General features: G+C 40.6%; 1 protein-coding gene across 1 annotated transcript in view; it reads left to right on the plus strand.

The window, feature by feature from the left end:
• The window catches only part of CTNNA1 (catenin alpha 1), a 195,404-nt gene that overhangs the window by 102,675 nt on the left and 73,035 nt on the right, over positions 1-19,694 (plus strand). The gene's annotated exons all lie outside the window — the stretch shown is intronic.

Raw genomic sequence — 19,694 nt, forward strand, 5'->3', positions numbered from 1 at the left:
TCAGGAAAGGTATGTGTCAAGGTTATACCCTTTCACCATACCTATTCAGTCTGTATGCTGAGCAAATAATTCAAGAAGCTGGACTATATGAAGAAGAACGAGGCATCAGGATTGGTGGAAGACTCATTAACAACGTGCAATATGCAGATGATACAGCCTTGCTTGCTGAAAGTAAAGGGGACTTGAAGTGCTTACTGATGAAGATCAAAGACCACAGCCTTCAGTATGGATTGCACCTCAACATAAAACAAAAATCCTCACAACTGGACCAATAAGCAACATCATGATAAATGGAGAAAAGATTGAAGTTGTCAAGGATTTCATTTTACTTGGATCCATAGTCAACACCCATGGAAGCAGCAGTCAGGAGATCAAAAGACACATTGCACTGGGCAGACCTGCTGCAAAAGATCTCTTTTAGAGTGTTGAAAAGCAAAGGTGTCACCTTGAAGATTAAGGTGCGCCTGACCCTAGCCATGGTATTTTCAGTCTCATCATATGCATGCAAAAGCTGGACAGTGAATAAAGAAGACCGAAGAAGAATTGATGCCTTTGAATTGTGGTGTCGGCGAAGAATGTTGAATATATCTTGGACTGCCAAAAGAACGAAAAGTTCTGTCTGGGTAGAAGTACAATCAGAATGCTCCTTAGGAGCAAGGGTGGCGAGAATACATCTTACATACTTTGGACACGTTGTCAGGAGAGATCAGTTCTTGGAGAAGGATGTCATGCTTGATAGAGAGTCAGCAAAAAAGAGGAAGACCCTCAACAAGGTAAATTGGCACAGTGGCCGTAACAACGGGCTCAAGCATAACAAGGATTGTGAGCATGGCGCAGGACCAGGCAGTGTTTTGTTCTGTTGTACATAGGGTTGCAGTGGATTCAAACTGACTTGATGGCCTCTGACAACAACAACATACTTATCTTTTGTTTTACGGCTGGATTTCCTGTTTTGGAAAAGAATGTTTTCTCCCCCTTTGATTTTACATACCAACACACCCTGATGTGGCTCAGAGTTCAGTCACGGAAGCAGAACAGCTAGGAATTATATGTAAGGGATTTATTACAGGAATTTGACCATATGCAATGTTGGAAGCAAATTGAACAGTTTATATGAAGTGTTTGCTTTTGTATGTGGTGCTGGAGCCAGACATTAGCAGAATGGGCAGTTAGTAAGAGAAGATGGATGCTATATGTGAAGCAAGGTCACTCTGGAACAGGAACTGAATCCTACAAGGATGGCCTCTCACTCCAGCTTTGAGGATGGGGGTTTTCTGAAGGAGAAGCTGACTGTCTGTTTCACAGATCTAAACATGTACCTAACCCAGGAGTCAGAAAAGCTAAAGGAGAAAAATTGTGTAGGAGCTGTGGTCTTGGTTGCTGCCCCATGTCACTAAAGTGAGACAGCAGAGAAGCAACAAAGTGTCTGAGCTGCCGTAGTGCCATGTGCCTGCAACAGCCATCCCAGCATAAAAAGAAGATGGTTGTGGTTTCATTTCTGCCTTCCAAACTTCATGCAAGAATGGATGTCCTCTGTGGCCTAGGCTAACTTGGATCTATGCAGGGAAGGGAATTCTGGGAAACATAGTTGGTGATTAGCTAAATTCACACAATATAAATCTACCACAGTCTGTATAATGACTAACAATGACTCTAACTTAATTTTCCTCCAGTTGGATAGTGGGTTGTGTTTACACCATTTATTAGACAAACCATCTTTTAACTACTGAACTGAAATACTACCCTGTCATGTATTAAATATTTGCTTTAGTTTAAGCGGAGTCCTCGTGAGATAGTAGTTAAGCAATTGGCTGCTAACCAAAAGGTCAGCAGTTCGAATCCATCAGCCGCTCCTTGGAAACCCTTTGGGGCAGTTCAACGCTGTCCCATAGGGTTGCTATGAGTTGAAATCGACTTGACGGCAATGGGTTTTTTAGTTTAAGAAATTGGTCTAAACTTAGTTGTGTTTCAACACTAATAGATTTTCTTTTTGACCTTAGAGATTTAATAAGTTATGAGTTACTGACACCGACAGCTAGTGCTTGAATCCTAGGATCCTCCATTAATGGTTAATCTTCAGAAGGGAAATCTTAACTCACCCACATGTGTATGACACAACTGTATTAAAAAGACGTATTTCCTAGTTCTTGCTTAAGAATTGAACAAAAATATCCAAAAGGAAGGTGTTAACGGCTCTGTGCGTGTGTAGTGCATACAAAAGTAATATGAATAAAGACTGAAGAGACCAACAAGTGGTTCTAGGAAAGAATTCTCACATTTTAAATGAGATTTTCACATAAATTTCCTATAAACTGAGATATTCCAAATACAAATTGAATACAATTAAATGCCTGGCTTTGAGCTTTTGGGTTTTTTTTAATTTTTATACAGGCCATTTTAATTATTTAGGATCAGAATTCATTTGATCTGGTTTTAAGAACATTTATTTTGTTTTTATTTTTACGAACACCTGTGAAATTTGTGTGTATCTGCACAGTATTTACAGATACACAAATTCCTGAATGCAAGCACTGAATGTGACTCTACACATATTCAAGTGAGTGGTTCTTTTTCTCGTCAAGTAGAAACAGCCAGTATAAGACTCAGAATCAGGGGGGAGAGCCAAAGTTAAAAAAAAAAAAAAAAAAAACTTTGACAAGAAATGGTCTAAATAATGGCTTTCTCTCTGAAATAAATGGGAGCTCTTTTATCTTTATCTGTGTCTGTTTGCTTCCATTTTTCCCTAGCTGAACCGTATGTACTCATGCCGTACACACGTTCTTTTACGTAGACTTAAGTAAAAAGTGTAAATGCTTGAGAACTCCCAACTAAGGAAAGACCGAACAAAATGTTGAATGAGTGGGCTGCAAAGCATCACTGAAGAGAAACTTAAGTGGGAGAAGAAGAGGAGGAAAGAACAGTTTGACAAACTCCTCCAACTGCAATACTGTAAAATATAGAAATTATGTGGTACAGTGAAAATAGAATGAAGGATTTTAAGGGCAGAATTGATTTGACCCATTAGGCTTCTCTATTAAAGAAATTCAAATAAGCCATCTCCATAGACATTTTTTCAGTTCCCTTTTCTTTGGCTAATTTTTTTGTGATGTCTTCTTCTTCTTCCTTGTCTTATGTAAACATTATCCATTAAAAAGACTAACAGTGATTCAGAAATAATATGATCCTGTATATGTAGAGGTATTTCTTAGTCTGTGGAACCTAAACTTTGAGTGATTTTTCCCCCTTCATTGGTAATACGTTTTCACAGTTTTGAGTGCCAGTTGTAACCGTTGACAGATATTTTCCATTTCAGAGGGAAAAAAATGTTTGGATATGAAGAGCAAAACTGGTCCACACAGAGACCAAAACCATGTTCTAACCAAGCAAGCTAACCAGCCAGCTTTTGTATTCCCTATCTCTAAATATTACTGAGGTTGCAGGAAATCATGAAGTTACCAATAAAAGCCCTTTAATAGCAATCAGAAAAAAAACAAGTACATACTAGGTTAAGCATTTTTCTGCCTGTTTCCTAAAATTTTATACCTCGGTGAGTTTTCATTTTCTCATTTTTAGCTTAGAATACTGTTTTACCGGTGTTCTTAGTTGCTGACCCTTGCCTGGAGGTGTGTAGAGAACTCAACACTTCCATTTAATGTTTGGTGGGTGAGACAAGGTCCCCACTTTGTCACTTCCTCAGCAAGGGGAACAGCATGTCCGTTGCCTTCTTGTAAAAAGATTTCTGGTAGATATTCCCTATTTGGGTTGTTTTTTTCCCACTTTGATTAAATAAAAATTAGTGTAGAATCCTTCAGTCTGGTCATGTGATAATTTCCATGGTTTGTTTAAGTGGAGAAATTTGAGTTGTCAGCTGGTCTTGATTGTAATGAAAATACGGAAAGAAAAGAAATGTGTGCTTTTATTTGAGACATTGAAAAGCTCTTATAATTACAATGATTTCTGAAAAAGAGTCTTTCTAAAGAAAGATAAAGTATTTGATTATGGAGAGGGGAAAAAGAGACAGGATAGAGTAAAATTTGGGTAGGGGATGAAGGGATTCTGAAATCCTGAAACCTGTTGTTGTTTTGACATGTAACCCTGAAGATATCATTTTTCATCTTCAATTTCTGTTACTAAGGTGGGAGGTAGATAATAGTTTGGGACTTTATTAAAATTGTATTAGCAGTCATACCACATAGTTTTTTAAAACAAAAACAGCAGTTCCACTGAGGTTTTAATAGTAAAGCCATTAATGAACCTCTTATATATGAAAGTAACAAATTAAACCTTATAATAAGGTTCTTTTGTAGTATGTGAGGGAGTTAAATTAACAGGTTGTCACTACACTGTGCTGCTGCATTTTGTTTACTACTTGTACCACATTAAAACCAAATCAAACCAAACCTGTTGCTGTTGGTTGATTGTGACTCATAGCGAACCCTGTAGGACAGAGTAGAATTGCCCCATAGGTTTCCAAGGAGCAGCTGGTAGATGCAAACTGCTGACCTTTTAGTTAGCAGCTGAGCTCTTAACCACTGCACCACCAGGGCTCAGGTACCACATTACCAAAAACCAAACCCATTGCCACGTGGATTGCCAGAGCAGAACTGCCCCATAGGGCTTCCAAGGAGCAGCTGGTGGGTTCAAACTGCCGACCTCTTGGTTAGCTGCCAGATAGTTAACCACTGTGCCACTAGAGCTCCTGAACCACATTAAGATGCCATAAATTATTCTAAAAGTTTAAAACTTATCTTGCAAAAAATTTAAGAGTACACAGTTAAAATTGGAAAAAGGGGCAGGTTTTTACTAGGGTGAATGGGACCTGTCTTAGGGCTCTCTAGAGAAATGGGAACCAGTGATATATACAGATATATACGGAGATGGGGTGGGGGGGGGAGGAAAGGGGGGAGAGATTTTTGAGGAATTGGCTTACATATTTGTGGGGGTTAGCAAGTCCAAAATCTGTAGGTTGGATGACATGCTGGATACTGCAGCAGTCTTATGTCCCTAATTGGTAGGTCAGGAGGTGGGGGAGAATGAAAAATTCTGGCAGAATGTCAATTTATAGTCTGAAGGCAGAATCCTCCATCAGGTAACCTCCATTTTTGCTCTTAAGTCCTTCGACTGATTGGAGAAGGCCCACTTACATTATGAGGGGTAATCTGGTTTACTTAAGGCCAATTATTTTAAAATGCTAGTCACATATAAATACTCCATACTCTAGACTAGTGTTTGACCAATCAGCTGGGCAGCATAAGCTAAGCCAAGTTGACACATAAAGTTAGCCATCACAAGATCCAAGCAAGAGCTTTTCCTTTGTTTATGCTCCGTATTTCACAAAGGAGAAACTGGGTCTTGTGTTTTCTGTGTCTAACTCATGAGAAGAAGCCCTTATTGAGGCTTGAAAAGAATGCTGTAAATATGGAAGCATATTAGGAGGGAACTGTGCATCTTTTTAGAAAATATTTTTAGAGTGGACATTAGTAGTGAACACTTGAAATTTAGCCTGGGAACTCTGAAACTTTTTTGATTTTGCAATCATTTTCCCTCATGCCCCAATCTGCTGCATGTTTCTCTTGATCGAACCTGTTAGGGAGGGTCATTTGTTCTTTTCTCACTTGGCAATTAGTTCTTACCCTTTGCCTGTCCTTTAAAGAAATTTCTTCCCTTGTCCATCTACTTACCAGCCCTTTTCTGATTGTGAAAGTTTATGAGTTTTGTTTTTCTGAGCAAAACAAGAAAAATTGCCGGAATACTTCTTTCTAGATGACTGTTTTGATATCATATCCTGGCTCTCTCCAGAAATCTGGAGTGCCTGCCCTAGCCAACCATGCTATATATATCTAAGCTCTCTGCCTGGGCCCAGAGGGCCCCTGTCTTTTGGCTTTACCTTGGCCAAGCCTACAGTAGCTGCATCTACTGGTATTATCTGTCAGATTGGGGCTCTGGTTCCCCCTGCCTCGGCCATGTTAAAATATTGCTGATACTTTTAGACTGAGCTCAAGGCTCATTTCGCCACTGCATTCTTCAGTGTCCTAGCTGTCCTTTAAATGATCTGTAATCTGGGTGGCATCATGCAGTTCACAATTTTGGGTTTATTCTCTGGTATTAGTTATTTATCGTTATATTGTTTTATCTCCAGTTAAACTTACGAGTTCCTGAGGGCAAGGAACTTAGCATCTAGTATGTTGATGTGGATGTGGTGGAAGTCAAAGTAATACTTGTTGAATTATTTAAAAGTCAACAACAGTTAGAGTTCACACTTCAGTGCTATCTGTGTGCAAGGAAGGAGTCCCTGGATGGTGTGCAAATGGTTAAACCCTCAACTACTGACTGAACAGTTTGGTGGTTGGAACCCAGCCAGAGGTGCCTCAGAAGAAAGGCCTGGCAGTCTGCCTCCTAAAAGTCACAGCTGTGAAGACCCTATAGAGCAGCTCTACTCTGAAACCAATGAAGTCGCCATCAGTAAGAATTGACTGGGGGACAGCTGGTTTGCGTGTGCCAGAAATTGTTCTGGTGCTTTAGATGCATTCACATTTAATCTGCAAAGCATGAGTTTGGTCCTCTTGAGGCACAGAGGTTAAATGATTTGCCCAAGGTCTCACAGCTGGTAGGTGGAGGTGGTACACACTTTGAACCCAGCCTGGCTCCGAGCCTGAGCTCTTAACCACCATGCCATACTGCTGGTCTAACTGAGAGGGATGGTGTGTTAGATTACCCATACATAAATTACAATTGTAATTGTTTTTTCCTTTTCCCCAACATTTTATTATGAAAAAAGTTTTATTTATTATTTTTCTCTTTTTGGGCTTTAGATGCAGGTTTACAGGGTAAATGAGTCTCTCATTAAACATTTAATACACATTATTTTGTGACAGTGGTTGCCAATCCGTGACATGTCAACACTCTCCCCATTTCAACCTTGGGTTCCCCATTTTCATTAGTCCACGTTTCCTGTTCCCCCCTCCTTTATCACCCTTGCCCCTGGGCTGGTGTACCCATTTAGTCTCGTATACATGGTTGAGCTACGAGTATTATTGTTTTATGGGCCTGTCTAATCTTTGGCTGAAGGGTGAACCTCTCGAATGACTTCAGTATAGTATATTATGAAAATTTTTATACATACAGAAAAGCTGCAAGAATTATATGAGATTGATACATCCATAACAGACCTCCTAGATTCTGTGATTAACATTTGCTATATTGGCTTTATCACATGTGTATTCATTCCTGTATCCGTCTTGTTTTGCTGCATTTCGGTCAGCTGAAGACGCTTGTACACTTTACCTTTAAACATTGTAGCATGCCTGTCATTTACTAGAGTTAGTTTTTTAAAGGTAAAAGTTATATACAGTGAAGTTTATAAATCTTAAGTGTACTATTTGATGAGTGTTGATAAATGAATACACCTTGTAACCCAAACCTCTGTCAAGGTACAGAATATTTGGCTATCTTGTGGTTCAATCTATACATTTCCCCCAAAATTAAAACTTGATTTTCCGATTGTCTTTTGTTGGTTCTCTTAGTTTATTACACTGACCTCATCGAGGACAGGGCCATCTCTGCACCTGCTCGGCATGGAGAACACGCATAGGTGTAATGAATTATGGATTTAAAATAGTCATCACACTGACACCCTGAATCGGTTGTGTACAGACCCTTAATTGATAAAAGTTCCTTTCATATATGTTTCAGATCATTTTCATGTTAGCTGTCAAGTTGGCCTCTGACTCATGGTGAGCTATGTACAACAGAACAAAATGCTGCCTGGTCCTGCGTCATCCCCGTGGTCAGTGGTGGATCGGACCGTAGGGTTTTCATTGGCTAATTTTCAGAAGTAGATCTCCAGGCCTTTCTTCCTAGTCTGCCTTAGTCTGGAAGTCCCACAGAGAACTCTTCAGCATCACAGCAACATGTAGGCCTTCAATGCCAGAAAGGCGGTGGCTACTGTGCACGAGGTGCATTGGCCAGGAATTGAATCCAAGTCTCCCCTCAATTCACTGAGGGTGGTGCAAGGGGAGAATTCCACCACTGAACCACCACTGCCCCCACTTTCATGAATTAAGCTGACCGTATTCCTGTTAGTTTTCCAGCAGCACATGTTATGCGCAAGTGACATAGAGAGGTCATCCTGCCGTTGACACTCGTGTGTGTGTGTGTGTGTGTGTGTGTGTGTGTGTGACTGCCACATGAGAGATAACTGTTTAAAGATTCCTCGGATTGGTCCGGGGAGGAAAATGTGGCTCTGCGATTCTCCATCTACTCTTTCCCTTGGTGATCTCATCTAGGCTCATGACTTTAAATACCTCTGTTCACTGATGATATTTCTAATAACTTGTATTCCCAGTCTGGACCCATCCCCTGGACTGCAGGCTTGTATATCTAACTGCCTACTTGCCAACTCTACTTGGATGTCTAATAAACATCCCAGCTTTAACATGTCAAAAACAGCATCTTACTCTTCCCCTATTTCTCCCCATCTCAATCTATTTCACTCATAGTCTTCTTAATTGATAACAGATCTTGGAATTCAGTTAGTGATGGAATAAAAAGGGTCCACCCTTTCTTAGGTTTTATATAATACCCAAATCCCCTCCTCAATTTAAACTGAGTTGTGTGTATGTGTGTGTGTGTTTTAAAATTGACATAAAATGTTTAAAAGGTTCCCAGATACCGATTATTGTTTTGGGAACCTAGTAGATTGTGTGTTTAGGTGGAAATATATTTGTTTAATAATATTTAATATAATTTAGGGTGATGTATTTGATGGGAGTGTCAACTAGACGTTAGGTAAAAGTCCTTTACAGTTTGTCCTGTTCTTCACATTGTATCTGTCTGCGATTCATCTCACATCTAAATCTAAGCAAGCACAAATTGGGTGTCTACATGATGATATTGCTGATGCACCCTAATGCCTTTTGACACCTCAGGAAGGCTGCATCAGAAGGAAGAGAATTTCTGACCACCTGCTGTTAGGTTTTCATGTAGAGTAACAGATAAATCTGAGACCGACAGTTTTAACACAATAATAAAATGGGCTCTAGTTGTTGGAAGTTGACGGCAAGTGTTAGGGAGCAGTTTTACACACACTGGCCCGAAGGATTGTCAGGAGAAAAAAGTGAGATGTAGTGACCGTGGCACTGTCCCAGACACCTGTAAGAGTGCAGAGAAGGCGGGGATTCCTTTCCCTTTCCTTCCCACTGCCATTTTCCCCTTGTTAAATTCAAGGCAAAGTAGAGAGGTTGATCAGGGAGAAGTGGCACTATCAAGTTGCTCCTAAGCACAGTTCTTTTATGTGTGTGTATGTGCCTTTTGTTGTCTTTTTATATACGTAAGGCCGTACAGTATTTGCCCTTTTGTGATTAGCTTATTTCGCTCAGCATAAAATGTCTTCAAGCTCCATCCATATGGTAGCATGTATCAAAATTTCATTTCTCCCACTGGCTGAGTAGTATTCCATTGTATCTATGTACCGCATTTTGTTTATCCGTTCACCTGTCAATGGGTGTTTAGGTTCTTTATACCTTTTGGCTATTGTGCATAGTGCTGCAGTGAACATTGGTGTATGAGTCTCTGCTTTCAAGACTTTTGGGCATATACCTAGGAGTGGAATTGTTGGGTTATATAGTAGTTCTGTTTTTAGTTTTTTGAGGAACCACCTCGTTGTTTTCTATGATGGCTGTACCATTTTGCATTCCCACCAGCAATGGATAAGTGTTACAGTTTCCCCACGCCCTCATTGACATTTTGTTATTTTCTTTTTAATCTTAGCCATCCTAAACAACAACAACAAAATACCAGACTCATTGCTGTCAAGTCCATTCCGACTCAGTGATGCTATAGGACAGAGTAGAACTGTCCCATAGGGTTTCCAAGCAGTGGCTGGTGGATTTGAGCTGCCGACTTTTGGTTAGCGCTGAGCTCTTAACCACTTCGCCAGGCATTCTAGTGGAAGTGAAATGATATCTTGTTGTGGTTTTGGTGGCTAATAACGCTGAACATCTTTTCATGTGGTTGGTAGCTAGTTGCCTGTCCTATTTGGTAAAATGGCTGTTCAAGTCCTTTGCCCATTTTAAGATTGGGTCATTTGTCTTTTTGTTGTTGTTAAAGTTTTATATATATTTTGGTTATTAGATTGCTGTCAGATAAATGGTTTCCAAAGACATTCTCCAAGTTGGTAGCTTGTTGTCATGGATTGAATTGTGTCCCCCCGAAAACATGTATATCAATTTGGCTAGGCGGTGATTCCCAGTATATTGTAATTGTTCACCATTTTGTTATCTGGTGTAGCTTTCCTATGTGTTGTAAATCCTGCCTCTATGATGTTAATGAGGTGGGATAGGCAGCAGTTTGGATTATGTCCTGAGACAGTCTCTTTTGAGATATAAAAGAGAGTGAGCAAAGAGACAGGGGGACATCATACCACCAAGAAAGCAGCACGGGGAGCAGAGTACGTTCTTTGGACCGGGGCTCCTGTGCAGAGAAGTTCCTGGTCTAGAGGAAGATTGATGAAAAGAACTTTCCCCCAGAGCTGAAACAGAAAGCCTCCCCTGGAGCTGACGCCCTGAATTTGGACTTCTAGCCTCCTAGACTGTGAGAGAATAGACTTCTGTTTGTTAAAGCCATTCACTTGTATTTCTGTTACAGCAGCACTAGATGACTGAGACACTTGTCTTTTCATTTCTTTGGTAAAGTCTTTTGATGAGCAAAAGTTTTTAAATTTTTTTTTTAATTTTTATTGTGCTTTAAGTGAAAGTTTACAAATCAAGTCAGTCTCTCGTACAAAGATTTATACACACCTTGCTATATTCTCCTAATTGCGCTCCCCCAATAAGACAGCCAGCCCACTCTCTCCCTCCACTCTCTCTTTTCATGTCGATTCTGCCAGCTTCTGACTCCCTCTGCCCTCTCATCTCCCCTCTGGATAGGAGATGCCAACATAGTCTCATGTGTCTGCTTGATCCGAGAAGCTCATTCTTCACCAGTATCTTTTTGTATCCCATTGTCCAGTCCAATCCCTGTCTGAAAAGTTGGCTTTGGGAATGGTTCCTGTTTTGGGGTAACAGAAGGTCTGGGGGCCATGACCACCGGGGCCCTTCTAGTCTCAGACCATTAAGTCTGGTCTTTTTATAAGAATTTGGGGTCTGCATCCCACTGCTCTCCTGCTCTCTTAGGGGTTCTCTGTTGTGTTTCCTGTCACGGCAGTCATCGGTTGTAGCCGGACACCATCTAGTTCATCTGGTCTCAGGCTGATGTACTCTCTGGTTCACATGGTCCTTTCTGTCTCTTGGACTCATAATTACCCTGTGTCTTTGGTGTTCTTCATTCTCCTTTGATCCAGGTGGGTTGAGGCCAATTGATGCATCTTCAGTGGCCACTTGCTAGCGTTTAAGACCCCAGACGCCATTCTCCAAAGTGGGATGCAGAATGTTTTCTTAATAGATTTTATTATGTCAGTTGACTTAGATGTCCCCTAAAACCATGGTCCCCAAACCCCTGCCCCTGCTACGCTGGCCTTGGAAGCATTGAGTTTCTTTAGGAAACTGCTTTTGGTTTAGTCCAGTTGTGCTGACCTCTCCTGTATTGTGTGTTGTCTTTCCCTTCACATAAAGTAGTTCTTATCTAGTATCTAATTAGTGAAAACACCTCTCCCTCCCTCCGCCCTCTCATAACCATCAAAGAATATGTTCTTCTCTATTTAAACTATTTCTTGAGTTCTTATAATAGTTGTGGTTGTGTTTTAATGCTGGTTTTTGCACCTGAATTTTTTTTTTAATTAACTTTTATTGAGCTTCAAGTGAACGTTTACAAATCAAGTCAGACTGTCACATATAAGTTTATATACACCTTACTCCCACTTGCTCTCCCCCTAATGAGTCAGCCCTTCCAGTCTCTCCTTTCGTGACAATTTTGCCAGCTTCCAACTCTCTCTATCCTCCCATCCCCCCTCCAGACAGGAGATGCCAACACAGTCTCAAGTGTCCACCTGATATAATTAGCTCACTCTTCATCAGCATCTCTCTCCTACCCACTGTCCAGTCCCTTTAATGTCTGATGAGTTGTCTTCGGGAATGGTTCCTGTCCTGTGCCAACAGAAGGTTTGGGGACCGTGACTGCCGGGATTCCTCTAGTCTCAGTCAGACCATTAAGTATGGTCTTTTTATGCGAATTTGGGGTCTGCATCCCACTGATCTCCTGCTCCCTCAGGGGTTCTCTGTTGTGCTCCCTGTCAGGGCAGTCATCGATTGTGGCCGGGCACCAACTAGTTCTTCTGGTCTCAGGATGATGTAGGTCTCTGGTTCATGTGGCCCTTTCTGTCTCTTGGGCTTTTAGTTGTCGTGTGACCTTGGAGTTCTTCATTCTCCTTTGATCCAGGTGGGTTGAGACCAATTGATGCATCTTAGATGGCCGCTTGTTGGCATTTAAGACCCCAGACGCCACATTTCAAAGTGGGATGCAGAATGTTTTCATAATAGAATTATTTTGCCAATTGACTTAGAAGTCCCCTTAAACCATGGTCCCCAAACCCCCGCCCTTGCTCCACTGACCTTTGAAGCATTCATTTTATCCCGGAAACTTCTTTGCTTTTGGTCCAGTCCAGTTGAGCTGACCTTCCTTGTATTGAGTATTGTCCTTCCCTTCACCTAAAGCAGTTCTTATCTACTAATTAATCAGTAAAAAACCCTCTCCCACCCTCCCTCCCTCCCCCCCTCATAACCACAAAAGTATGTGTTCTTCTCAGTTTATACTATTTCTCAAGATCTTATAGTAGTGGTCTTATACAATATTTGTCCTTTTACCTCTGACTAATTTCGCTCAGCATAATGCCTTCCAGGTTCCTCCATGTTATGAAATGTTTCACAGATTCGTCACTGTTCTTTATCAATGCGTAGTATTCCATTGTGTGAATATACCACAATTTATTTACCCATTCATCCGTTGATGGACACCTTGGTTGCTTCCAGCTTTTTGCTGTTGTAAACAGTGCTGCAGTAAACATGGGTGTGCATATATCTGTTTGTGTGAAGGCTCTTATTTCTCTAGGGTATATTCCGAGGAGTGGGATTTCTGGGTTGTATGGTAGTTCTATTTCTAACTTTTTAAGAAAACGCCAGATAGATTTCCAAAGTGGTTGTACCATTTTACATTCCCACCAGCAGTGTATAAGAGTTCCAGTCTCTCCGCAGCCTCTCCAACATTTATTATTTTGTGTTTTTTGGATTAATGCCAGCCTTGTTGGAGTGAGATGGAATCTCATCGTGGTTTTAATTTGCATTTCTCTAATGGCTAATGATGGAGAGCATTTTCTCATGTATCTGTTAGCAGCCTGAATATCTTCTTTAGTGAAGTGTGTGTTCATATCCTTTGCCCACTTTTTGATTGGGTTGTTTAGACAGGTTAATTTTGAGCAAGCATTATATTTAATAGAAATTTTGGTAATATGGAGGATCACTATTCAGCTTTTGCAGATCATACCCTCTTGTGTGCACTGGAGTGTTGGGTTGTCCTCATGTTTTTAAATTCTCATACCTTCCCTGCCTACGCCACTCAATAATTCTGGCAAATCTGCCTGGAAACCAAATCTGCCACAATTGGACGGGCTGCTTCCTAAATTAGATATGGTAGGTTGGAAGTACATTTTTGTCTTATCAGAGGATGAACATAACAATAATCCTTAATTCTCAACCATGTATTTTGCCCTAAGATATAGTTGTGAGAAGCTGAGACGTCAATGAGATTTTTTTTATTTCTTTTGAAAAATATTGTCAATTTATGATAATGGATAGATGTGTTGTCCTATATAATTTTAATGCACAAGGAAAAGAGGGATCATTAGATTTTAAATGACTGCCTTACCCAGAATTGGAATTAGAGTTTCTAAACCTTTAGAAATTTAGCCTCAATTCATAAAGGTAAACCAGAGTAATGCTATATCTAATATTATATTTTGTAAAGCAGATTACTTGACTCTGAGATAATATGATTGGTTTTATGTTAATATTAGATGTAAAAAGTATATCCAGGCTCTTGAGGCTTATTAAAAGCTCTGATTAATTATCAGTCTTCATTTTGGGTACTGCATATTGACTTGGTGAGAGAAGAAAAACTAGAAGTAGGGAGCTTCGGAGAGCAATCCATGGGTCTAACATGCTTTTATTGTGACTTCATTTTATACCTGCTGAATCTGTACCATATGATTCTCCACATATTGCTATTAAAAAATACCAAACATTTACTGAGCTTTTACAATGTGCAGTCTGTTCTCAGGAATGTAAATGTATTAACTCCTACAGTGTCATTATGAATTGGAATTGACTTGACAGCAGTGGGTTTTGGGGTTACGATTGTTCCCTGGTGGCATAGTGGTTAAATGCTACAGCTCCTAACCAAAAGGTGGGCTGTTTGAATCAACCAGGTGCTCCTCGGAAACTCTTCGGAGCAGTTCTGCTCTGTCCAGTAGGGTTGCTGTCAGTTGAAATCGACTGGACGGCACAGTTTTTTTTTTTTTTTTTTGGTGTGGTTGTTACTGCTGTTAATTCAGTTTTAGGCATGAGGTTAGGGACTTCTTCAGGGTGACAGGCCCAGGTGTGGAGCAGCCTCTTAACTGCCATGTTACTTGCTCCTCCTGGAATCTGGGTGGTTTCTCTAGTGACCTTAGAATGAGTTTTAAATTTTAAAGAGACATGTAAATTTCTAACAGCTATTTAGACCAGTGATTGTTTTAACTTTTTAAAATGTGTTCTTTGTTAGGAAATTAATTATCATCTGAAAGATTTTTACCAAGGAGACTATTTATGATTATTGTTAGCACTAGAGATGAGGCATGAAACATGAGTCTGCTCATTCAGGATGTAGTGGAAGATGTTTTAAATTTCAAATTGTCCTTCTAGTTTAGAAGATGTATAATGTTGTTAGTTGCCATCAAGTCAGTTTCCGATCCACGGTGACCCCACGTGTACAGAGTAGAACTGCTCCATAGGGTTTTCAAGCCTGTGACCTTTTGGATGCAGATTACCAACCCATCTTCCGCGGAGCCTCTGGGTGGGTTCAGACCGCCAACAATTTCAGTTAGTACCATGGTGCTTAACCATTTGCACCACCCAGGGATTCCTTGCAATGTAATGTGGTAGTATTTACGGGGTGTTGGAACACCGTAGTTTGGGTCCCAGGGAGGTGATAAGGAGGAACCATGGTGCACATGCATTTCTATAGATGTTCAAGGCTCTAGCCTTGACTAGATCAGCACAAAGCATGCAACGTGCTTGTGTCGGCTTCTTACCCTTAGATTTTCATCAAGGGTTGAAATGAAGAACAAGCCTGCCTATTCTCCAAAACTTCCTTGGAGATCCTGTCAGTTATGTGTGTGTGTGTTTTTTTTTTAATCGTTCTTACAGTCGACTCCATTTTATAAGTAATTCACAGGCTTTTGTGCCTGATTCTCTCCCCAGATAAGCCGCTATACTCCATTTTATCAGATGAAAACTGTTAGTTCTTGGCTTTAACCACCTGGAAGATCAGGGTAAAATTGCTGTATAGTAGAAAAATCTGTTCCATTGCCCTCTCAGGGCTTCCTAACCCTTTTTCGTGAGTTATCAAAGCCCTTTAGGATCTTGGGAAATCTGTGAGCTCACACAGAATGTCAAAATTTAATTATAATTTCCTCTGACAAATAATTCTGGACCCTTGGGGTTATGAATACCCTCTTTTGATAATTTTACATCATTATTTTTATTCTGTACATATGAATATAGTATTCTAAGTTTCTTGATTCTATAGAAGTAGGTTATGTGTAAATACTAAATACATTGTTTTCAGAAGTTTTGGGTGATACGCGGTTACCTTCCATGTCTTTGGCAGCCAAACCAAAAAAAGCCAAACTTGTTACCCTCTAGTTGGTTCCAACTCATGGCAACCCCATGTTCTGTAAAACTGTTCCATAGGGTTTTCTTGGTTGTAATCTTTATGGAAGCAGATCGCCAGGCCTTTTTTCCACACACTGCTGGGTAGGTTCAAACTGCACACCTTTAGGCCAGTAGCTGAGTGCAAATCTTTTGGACCACCCAGGGACCTCTAGACCATGGGAAGTGTTTTTTGTTGTTGTTGTTGTTTATCACAGGAGAACTTTTTTTTTACTCTTACGTTGATTAAAAACAGGCTGGCTAATAAAAATGCCATGGGGCTTTTGTCTGGTGATTTTCCAGAAAAAGCAACCTGGAGATTGTGTAAATCTTTTTTTTTTTTTTTGTACAAATGCCAGCACTCGGCTGCTGACCCAAAGGTAGGCTGTTTGAACCTACCCAGTGTCTCCCCAGGAGGAACACTTGGCAGTTTGCTTCCTTAAAGATTGCAGCCAATGGGCATTTACGTTGTTTTTTACATTTTGCTTACTTAAATAATACTGTGGTGCCCAGCTACTATTACTGAACATTTTTATCAAAGAATCTATAGAAAAGTCTCAATCAAAGGGGGGAAAATGCAATTCAGATTTTTTGGAGCCATGGAAACTAAATGAACTCCTGAAACTATTGCCCTGGTATAATCTTTAAACCTTAAACCAAAAATATTCCCTCAAGTTTTCTTAAAACCAACAGTAGTTCAGCTTAACTAGTAAAGAATGCCTGCCTTGAGCATTGTGCTCTTTTAAGATATATCTATATGGGATCAAATTGACAACAGCAAATTGAAAGATTAGATAGGAAACTTATGGGGCAATAAGTTTATATTAGTGGGGGAGAAACAACCCAGTAAAGGAGCGTGAGAACGGTTGCACGACTTGAAGAATGTAATCAGTGTCACTGAATTGTACATGTAGAAAATATTGAATTGGCACATGTTTTGCTGTGTATATTCTCAACAACAAAATAAATACAATTAAAAAAAAAAAGAATACTGACTATAGGAAAAAGAAAAAAGATTGTAGCTAAGAAAACCATATGGGGTAGTTCTGCATGGGGTCGCTATGAGTTGGAATCGAGTCGGCCGCATCTAATAGCTACAGAGATGGAGTTTTTGTACTCTGAAGCACAATTGTGAATGGATATTCAGTAATGCTTAACTATGACATTTTTACATTTCTTTCCTGTGGTTCTTGGTAGTGTCTCTTGGTGAAAAGTAAAAAAATTCTTTGAGAATTTTCTCTGGGGCTGCAGTTAAAAATCTGATTTCCCAGTGAGGGATGAGCCTCCACGGGGCAAGGAGAGTTCTGACTGACCCTTCTCTCTTAGGGTAGAGGTGGAACCATTGGCCTCTGTGGTCAGGGCTGTCCTTCACAGGCATCCCTTCCTGCTGGATTTCCTGTGAGGGATTCCTCTGTTGGAGGCGTGGGGGAAGCCTTGCACTTGGGCCTCCATGTGTAGAGATGAATTATTCAGTTTGTGGGCTTCCCAGGATAGGATGCTTCACTGTACTTGCCTTTGGAGATTTCTTGCTCTTAAAATGCCCCCTTCAGATAGGGGAAGGGGGAGGTTCAAGGTTCGGTCCCTTAAGAGTGTTCCCAAAACATTGCTAGTGAGGGAGAAACTGAAACTCATGCTAAGGAGAGATGTTTGGATTAGGTTTGATTTTCACCTCTTCTTCCTGTCTTTGTAAAAGAAAATTTGTAGTACATTTTGTTTCTCTAAGGAAGATTTGAGTACTAAGATGGTTAGATATATTTAAAGGGGGGAAAAAAAAACTCTCTTTAAACAGACGTTGAAGAAATCGATTATAAATTTGAGTGGGAACCTGAGAATGCTGTGGCATACTGGCAAAATTAATTAAAATAACCGATAAAGAAATCAGATGTAGCTTTACATGGGATTTTCAAGATTAAAATGTATGCGAATTATTTGTTAATAAGCTGTGCTTTTATTTCATAAAGGGTATGAATTAGTTCCTTTTGTGCAATTTAAAACCATCACCTATGCCCTTGAGTGCATACTGTGCAAATTTGACAGTAAAATTGTGTGCTGTGCTTCCTGCCTTTGCCCTAGTTACTGCTGAGATTTCCTGGCGTCAGAGCTCTGTCTCTTGTAGACTTTCTGATCCCAGTGTCACTGGGCCTGGGAAGAGGCGTGACTTGACTTGTTCTCGCCTGCCTGGTACTGCCGCAGGGCTGGAGGAGTGGCAAGTGCATCCTGGCAAGCCTGGCAGACTGCTGGCAGTCAGCACCTCAAGGCCAGGGCAGTTCTGCCACCAGAACCACCCAGGCATAGCATCCTGTCCCAGGGTGTTTATCTGTGCCACGGGAGGGACACTAGTCACAAATCTTCCCTTCCTTTCCCCTATCCATACTTACTGATCTGGTGTTTGGGGTAGAGTGGGTCATACAGGGATGCTGGTGGTCCCAGCATGGTCAGCACCCCCCGCACCCCCATCGGTGTGCAAGGCGCTGTTGGGATCTACCCTAACTGACCCTTGAGATAGAGGCCAAGTTGCTACTGGTCCTAGGTACTGGCTATTGGGTGCCTTTTCGAAGGTCCCCAGGCTGAGGCAGTGGTCCACCATGGGGTGGGGGGGTGGGGGGTGGCCTTCCTAGGCTCTGTGAGCCCCAGGGATAGCTAATTGTCTACTTGCTAAGATTTGTGCGATCATGATAGAGCAGCTTCTTATAGCATGGCTGTTTTTTATTGGCATAATGGCTTTTCTAGGTGTATACTTCCTACCCCCTTCTCTGTTTTTGCCTCTCTCGATGAAGACGAGGTGAGTAGCTGCCCACGGGCACATTTGGCTTTGTAGAGGTACATGGTATAAAACAACTGTTCACTTGAGGTTTTTATATCTGTCACAAATGGCTTTTCAAATTTCACATGTCAAAATTGATAGGTTACCAAGGAAAAATTAAAAAAAAAAAATCATTTTTTACAGTATACACAATTTTTAATAACAAAACTTTCCTGTACACTGCACTTTATGTTACCCTTGCCCTCCCCAAAGACTCCCATATAATAGTTTCTTCCCACCCCCAGCCCACCTTCCCACCTCCCACCAAAAAATGGCTCTTGAAGGTGATTGAACACAATGTGTTTTGACTGTACTTCGAGTCTCCGGTCTCAGTGTCCGTAGGAAGGTTCACCAAACATTCCATATATCAGGCTTTTTTTTTAAATCACCAAGGAGGAAAAGGTTAGTTGAAAGAGTAGAAGTTTCCAATGTTTGCAACAGCAGTGTGAAAGCTTAAACAGTCATTTTGTGTTTGTTTTTGGTCTTATTCAAGTACTATGAGTTTGCCCCAGGTTAGATAGAGAAATGCTTAATTATCTGTGGGTGGCCCTTTGTCTTTTTCTGGCTGAAGGACTTTAACCACTAAGATATGAAAAGCATGTTCCAAAGCAAACTTTTGAGACACGCCTGTCACTGTATTGCTCTGTTAGGAGAATAATCATGTAAGTCAGCTGCTAAAATTATTCTTTAAAAAATTTCATGTTGATATCCACAGTTGAGAGAGAGAGAGAACAGGGCATTTTATAACTTTTTTTTTTTTTTCCTGATACCTGTGTGTAGGAAGTATACCTTAAGAAAGTGATTTCCCTGTTTTGAATTTTAGGATTCAGACCTAGTGCTACACAGGGTTCATTTTTATTGGAAAGATGGAGTCTAGCCCCTAGTGACTAGCATTAGAATAAGGAGGTGGATTTTAATAATTAGTGGAGTTGGGAAATTCATTCAATTCCATTCATCGAATTGGTACAGAAATTAACTTAGGCACATCAAGAAAT

The sequence above is a fragment of the Loxodonta africana genome, chromosome 2 (assembly GCF_030014295.1).
Source record: "Loxodonta africana isolate mLoxAfr1 chromosome 2, mLoxAfr1.hap2, whole genome shotgun sequence".
Lineage (NCBI taxonomy): Eukaryota > Metazoa > Chordata > Mammalia > Proboscidea > Elephantidae > Loxodonta > Loxodonta africana.